At 38.3% G+C, this 6,079-nt stretch overlaps 1 pseudogene; it reads left to right on the forward strand.

The window, feature by feature from the left end:
• Positions 1–1,961: 1,961 nt before the first annotated feature.
• Positions 1,962–3,172, forward strand: LOC129653904 (zinc finger protein 322-like; annotated as a pseudogene).
• The last annotated feature ends 2,907 nt before the right edge of the window (positions 3,173–6,079 follow it).

Consider the following 6,079-nt stretch of genomic DNA (forward strand, 5'->3'; position numbering starts at 1 on the left):
AAATAGTTAATACTGTATAATTACTCGTGCATCTTTCCTTCATTTTCTCTAGCATATTTACAGTTTAGCTCACCTGCATTTATTATACTGATTAATGTACTTGTAGCAAAAGAAGTCTCTATGGATGAATAAATTTAATACCACTTATAATTGGAGATACAATTTGATAATAAAATTATCATTTATGCAGGGGAATATATTCAGACAACATATGCTTAAACCAAAGTAATAATAAGAAATTAGGGAAGTAAATAAATGTGTCATTGGCATGGAACATGTATTATTTGCACAGAAAAATACTTATAATTAGGATAGCCAGAAACAAAAATAGAGCATTTCTAATTATAATTCAAGAATCAGACACATAACTGTATTTTAATCTACCAGTTAATAAAATGTAAAAACATTTCGAAAAACATTAGAGATCTTTAATCAAGTCACATAGTTTTCTGTCTGTTTGTGGCAGTGCCCTAGAGAAAGAAAGCAACAATTCTAAAGCATGCTTATCAAACACCTTGGAGTTCAATATTATTCTTTTTTTTTTTTTTTTCTTTTTAGATTGAGAAGCTAAATGGTCTCACGGCAACACATCTGGTAAAGTGACAGACTGTGACCTCAGGCTCACCCTCTTGCTTTCCTGTTGCTTCTCATACAAGGTCTATGGCATTACTCAGTGACCAGGAATATTTAAACCTGTATTTCAGTATTGCATCCAGAGTTATATGATAATGACTGCTGTGAGTTGCCATTTAGCTAGAACTTTTATTTTTCTAACGTGAAACCTGACCTTTCTTTTTTGAAGGAAACTTACTGGCTTTGTTCCTATTTTGCTGCTTTTTTCCCAATGATATTTAGAATTTATTTCAGAATCTTAGAAGATGTTTCACAAGACAGTTTTCAAAGATGGAATGTGCTGTATCAGCAGGCATAATAGCACAGAAAATATTTTTAAATTTGTAAATAAATTATTGTATCCTGATCAGTTATTCACCAGTAGTTTTGATGTTGTACCAAGTTATAGTTTTATTGGAATTAATAACTTAAAACTTAATATGACATTCAAAACTATATTGTGGAATAGATTAATGGCTACAGTCAGTCAGGTATTCACTGGGAAAACATTTTTGTTATCTATTTGAGCTCTTCTGTATCCTTCCCAAAATATAAAATATGATTATGTCATACAAGATACATATAGGGCTAGTCACCCAGTGGTGTTTCACATATAAAATGATGTTTTGCACTTTTTGTTCACTTACATTGAACATAGTAATTTTGAATAAATTATACATAAAATGAAAAATCGTGATCATTCTCATATTCTAGGACACAAAACAGTTTAAGAAGCTAGAAAAAATTGTTCTTAAAAAGCTGGGCTTGGGACAGGGCTGTGCCTGCTGCTTCCCACCCAAGCTGAAAGGGCTCGGGAAGCTAGCTGGCCTTGTTGGCCCTTAAATCGCACACTGGATGGCCTGGCCGGAGCTACCCTCCCCGAACCATGCAAAGAAGGATGCTCCTGGCTCTCGTCGGCCTCCCAGGTTTGCTTTCCTTCTTTTCCTGAAGGTGGGCCCTTAGGTTCACCGTCCAAAGCCTGTGGCCGCAGGGAAAGCCAAACCCCGAGTGTCCAAGAGTCCGGAGAGTAACCGCAAGTGCACTCCCAGGCAGAGGGGTGGTGCCGGCAGTAGCCGGGGAGAGGGAAGAATTGAGTATTGTTAATAAGTATGGACTAGAGACCTTTTGGAGCCAAAAGGAATACAGTCTTGAGTCTTTCTTGTTATGGGTTGTAAATACCACATAAAGAACAAGTGCGTGTAATGCTGGAAACTTGTAAAGAGGAACTGCTCGTGACGGAAAGGCCTAAGACAGATGTATCTTTCAAGTTATTATCGAGAAAATGACTATGAAGAAAATGATGCATCAGGAAGACCAGTGGAAAACTCCCTAGGAGAGAGCCATAGAAAATGCACACTTGAGAAGAGAGATATAATCAGAGAACTCAAGGAAAATATATCATGTATGCCCTCAGAAGGGTAAAAAAAAAAAAAAAAAAAAAAAGTATTCATGTGCATGAGATTACTCAAATAGATGATCAGATATACCAGTGCCTTGAACTTGAGCAAAACTTTTGTGAAAACTTAGGTCTTATGTGTGAGAGAACCCACACTGGGGAGAAACCTTATAGATTATTATGTGTGAGAAAACCTTCATCCAAAGCTCAGATCTTATTTCATATCAGAGGATCCACAGTTATGAGAAACCTTTTAAATGTAGCAAATGTGAGAAGAGCTTCTGGCACCACTTAGCCTTTTCAGGACATCAGAGAACGCATGCAGGTAAAAAATTGTATACATGTGATATCTGTGGCAAGAATTTTGGTCAGAGCTCTGATCTGCTTGTCCACCAGCGAAGCCATACGGGCGAGAAACTGTATCTTTGTAGTGAGTGTGACAAATGCTTCAGCAGAAGTACAAACCTCATCAGGCACCGAATGCACACGGGTGGGAAACTGTTTAAGTGTCTGGAGTGTGAAAAAACTTTTAGTGGGAAATCTGATCTTATTAGCCACCAGAGAACTCATACTGGTGAAAGACCCTACAAATGTAATAAGTGTGAGAAAACTTACCGACACCAGTCAGCCTTCATTGTTCATAAAAGAGTACATACTGGGGAGAAGCCCTATAAGTGCGGTGCCTATGAGAAATGCTTTGCCCAGAAATCAGACCTTATTGTACACCAAAGAGTCCACACAGGTGAGAAGCCATATAAATGCTTGGAACATATAAGAAGTTTTACCTGGAGTGCCAACCTCATCAGGCACCAGGCAACTCACACTCACACTTTTAAATGCCTTGAATATGAGAAGAGCTTCAGCTGTAGTTCAGACCTTATTGTTCATCAAAGAATTCACATGGAAGAGAAACCTCATCAGTGGTCTGCATGTGAGAGTGGCTTCCTCCTAGGCATGGACTTCATTGCCCAACAGAAAATGAGAACTCAGACAGAGGAGCTGCATTATAAATACAGTGTCTGTGATAAAAGCTTTCATCAGAGCTCAGCCCTTCTTCAACATCAGACAATCCACATTGGTGAAAAACCATATATCTCTAATGTGGCTGAGAAAGGTCTTGAGCTCAGCCCTCCCCATGTATCAGAATCCTCAGGGATGTCTTGACCAGACAAGAAGTTATTATACCATTAAAAAAATATGTATTTACAATGTAAGAGAATCATTTAAGATGGAGAACTCAAAGCAAATCTCAGACTTTCCTCAGAGTTCAGACTTTATTGGGGACCAGAAAATCTGTAGTTGTAGGAACTTGAGAAATCGTTTGACCAGAGAGCTGTCTTTACAGAACCATATCAATCACTCCAGTGAGAAACCTTACAAATGCCTTGAGTTTTTGGAAAACTTCAGTCCAAGCTCATGTCTGATCACCCACAAGAAGATTTATACAGGTGGGAAACTTACAAGTTCAGTGAATGTGAGAAAGCTCTCTAGCAATGCTCACCTCTCCTCATTCCAAGAGAATTCAGATCAGAAGATGATATTTTTTTAATGCCCTGTTAAACAGTGCTTCAGACAATATGCACACCTCATTGGATGTCAGAAAGCCCCACTGGAAAGAAACCCCAACAGTTGTGAAAAAACCTCTTAACATAACTGTGACTTTATTACCTATCAGAGAAGCCATACTGGTGAAAATTTGTGTATTTGCCTTGAATGTGGCAAAAACATTAAGTGGAGAGCCTTCTTGGGTTTGCAACCCCCGCCCCCCCCCAAAAAAAAAAATCTGATGAAGGACCTTATGAATTCTCTGAATGAGAAAAACTTCTGTCAATAATCAGTTCTTGTACACCAGGGAACTTGTATAAGTGAAAGACCCTATAAATAACCCTAAGTCTGGGGGGAGGGGAAAAGTCCTTGCAGGAAATCTCTATCTTATTGGGCCCCAAAGAAACTACTCTGGAGAGCATTTTGTAACCCTCTATGGAGGTCTAACTATGGACTGTGTATGTTTAATAGGTATGAGAAGAACTGTTCTCATAGTTAGTTGACCCCTGTAGTAGAGATGAGTTTTAATGGAGTCAACATGCAAACCGTTTTGTTCAGATACCCAGAAACTTGTTCTGGGAAGAGCTAGGGCAAGTCAGAGTAGGCCTGATGGGTAACTCAGGTAAAGATGCTTTTCTTTTATCTGAGCCATTGAATGATTGCTTTACTTTCAGTTGTTAAAATTTGGAACTCCAATAAAAGAAAGGACTGTAATTGAAAAAAGAAAAAAAAAAGTTGGGCTTTTGTAAAATTACTGTTCGAAAACTTAGGACATATTCTTAAAACCATCTACATAAACAGCATTCATAATTTTAAGATAATAATTGAAATTTAATTTATATACAGAAGAAGTACACAAATCATGAGTGTACATTTAAGTAAACGTTCAGACAATGAACACAACCATGTAAGTACCACCAGTTCAACAAATAGAGTATTTCCAGAAAGTTACAGGCAATTCTCATCCTCCCTTTAACTTACAAGCTTTTCATTTATTTTATAAAAGTAAAGGTTGCTCTGACCTTTAGCCCACCATAATATATGTTCCTGAGATTTATATAAATCAAATAATAAAAAAACATTCTATTCTGGTTTTTGCTCAAATTTACATTTTTGAAGTCTTATTTTGGCTCTTATGAATGTAGCTTTTTATTAGTAATCTCATTCATTTATTCATATTAGTGTTGATGGCCATTAGAGTTGTTTGCTGCTTCGGGATATTACACATCAGTTCAGTTCAGTTCAGTTCAGTCACTCAGTCATGTCCAATTCTTGGTGACCTCATGGACTGCAGCACGCCAGGCCTCTCTGTCCATCACCGGCTCCTGGAGCTTACTCAAACTCATGTCCATTCAGTCTGTGATGCCATCCAACTATCACATTCTCTGTCATCCCCTTCTCCTGCCTTCAGTATTCCCCAGCATCAGGGTCTTTTCAAATGAATCAACTATTCGCATCAGGTGGCAGAAGTATTGGAGTTTCAGCTTCAGCATCAGTCCTTCCAATGAATATTCAGGGCTGATTTCCTTTAGGATGGACTGGTTGGATCTCCTTGCGGTCCAAGGGACTCTCAAGAGTCTTCTCCAACACCACAGTTCAAAAGCATCAATTCTTTGGTGCTCAGCTTTCTTTATTGTCCAAATCTCACATCCATACATGACTACTGGAAAAACCATAGCCTTGACTAGATGGGCTTTTGTTAGCAAAGTAATGTCTCTGCTTTTTACTATGCTGTCTAGGTTGGTCATAACTTTACTTCCAAGGAGTAAGCGTCTTTTAGTTTCATGGCTGCAATCAACATCTGCAGTGATTTTGGAGCCCAGAAAAATAAAGTCAGCCACTGTTTCCCCGTCTATTTGCCATGAAATGATGGGACCAGGTGCCATGATCTTAGTTTTCTAAATGTTTAGGTTTAAGCCAATTTTTTCACTCTCTTTCACTTTCATCAAGAGGCTCTTTTGTTCCTCTTCACTTTCTGCCATAGGGGTGATGTCATTTGCATATCTGAGGTTATTCATATTTCTCCCAGAAATCTTGATTCCAGCTTGTTCTTCAGCCCAGCATTTCTCATGATGTACTCTGCATAGAAGTTAAATAAGCAGGTGACAATATACAGCCTTGCCATACTCCTTTTGCTATTTGGAACCAATCTGTTGTTCCATGTCCAGTTCTTTTTTTTTTTTTTTTTTTCCCATGTCCAGTTCTAACTGTTGCTTTATGACATGCATACAAGTTTCTCAAGAGACAGGTCACCTGGTTGGGTAATCCCATCTTTTTTAGGAATTTTCCAGAGTTTATTGTGATCCACACAGTCAAAGGCTTTGGCATAGTCAATAAAGCAGAAATAGATGTTTTTATGGAACTCTCTTGCTTTTTCCATGATCCAGTGGATGTTGGCAATTTGATCTCTGGTTCCTCTGCCTTTTCTAGATCCAGCCTGGACATCTGGCAGTTCATGATTCATGTATTGTTGAAGCCTGGGTTGGAGAATTTTGAGCATTATTTTACTAGTGTGTGAGATGAGTG

This window comes from Bubalus kerabau, chromosome 5, assembly GCF_029407905.1.
Source record: "Bubalus kerabau isolate K-KA32 ecotype Philippines breed swamp buffalo chromosome 5, PCC_UOA_SB_1v2, whole genome shotgun sequence".
NCBI classification, from domain to species: domain Eukaryota; kingdom Metazoa; phylum Chordata; class Mammalia; order Artiodactyla; family Bovidae; genus Bubalus; species Bubalus kerabau.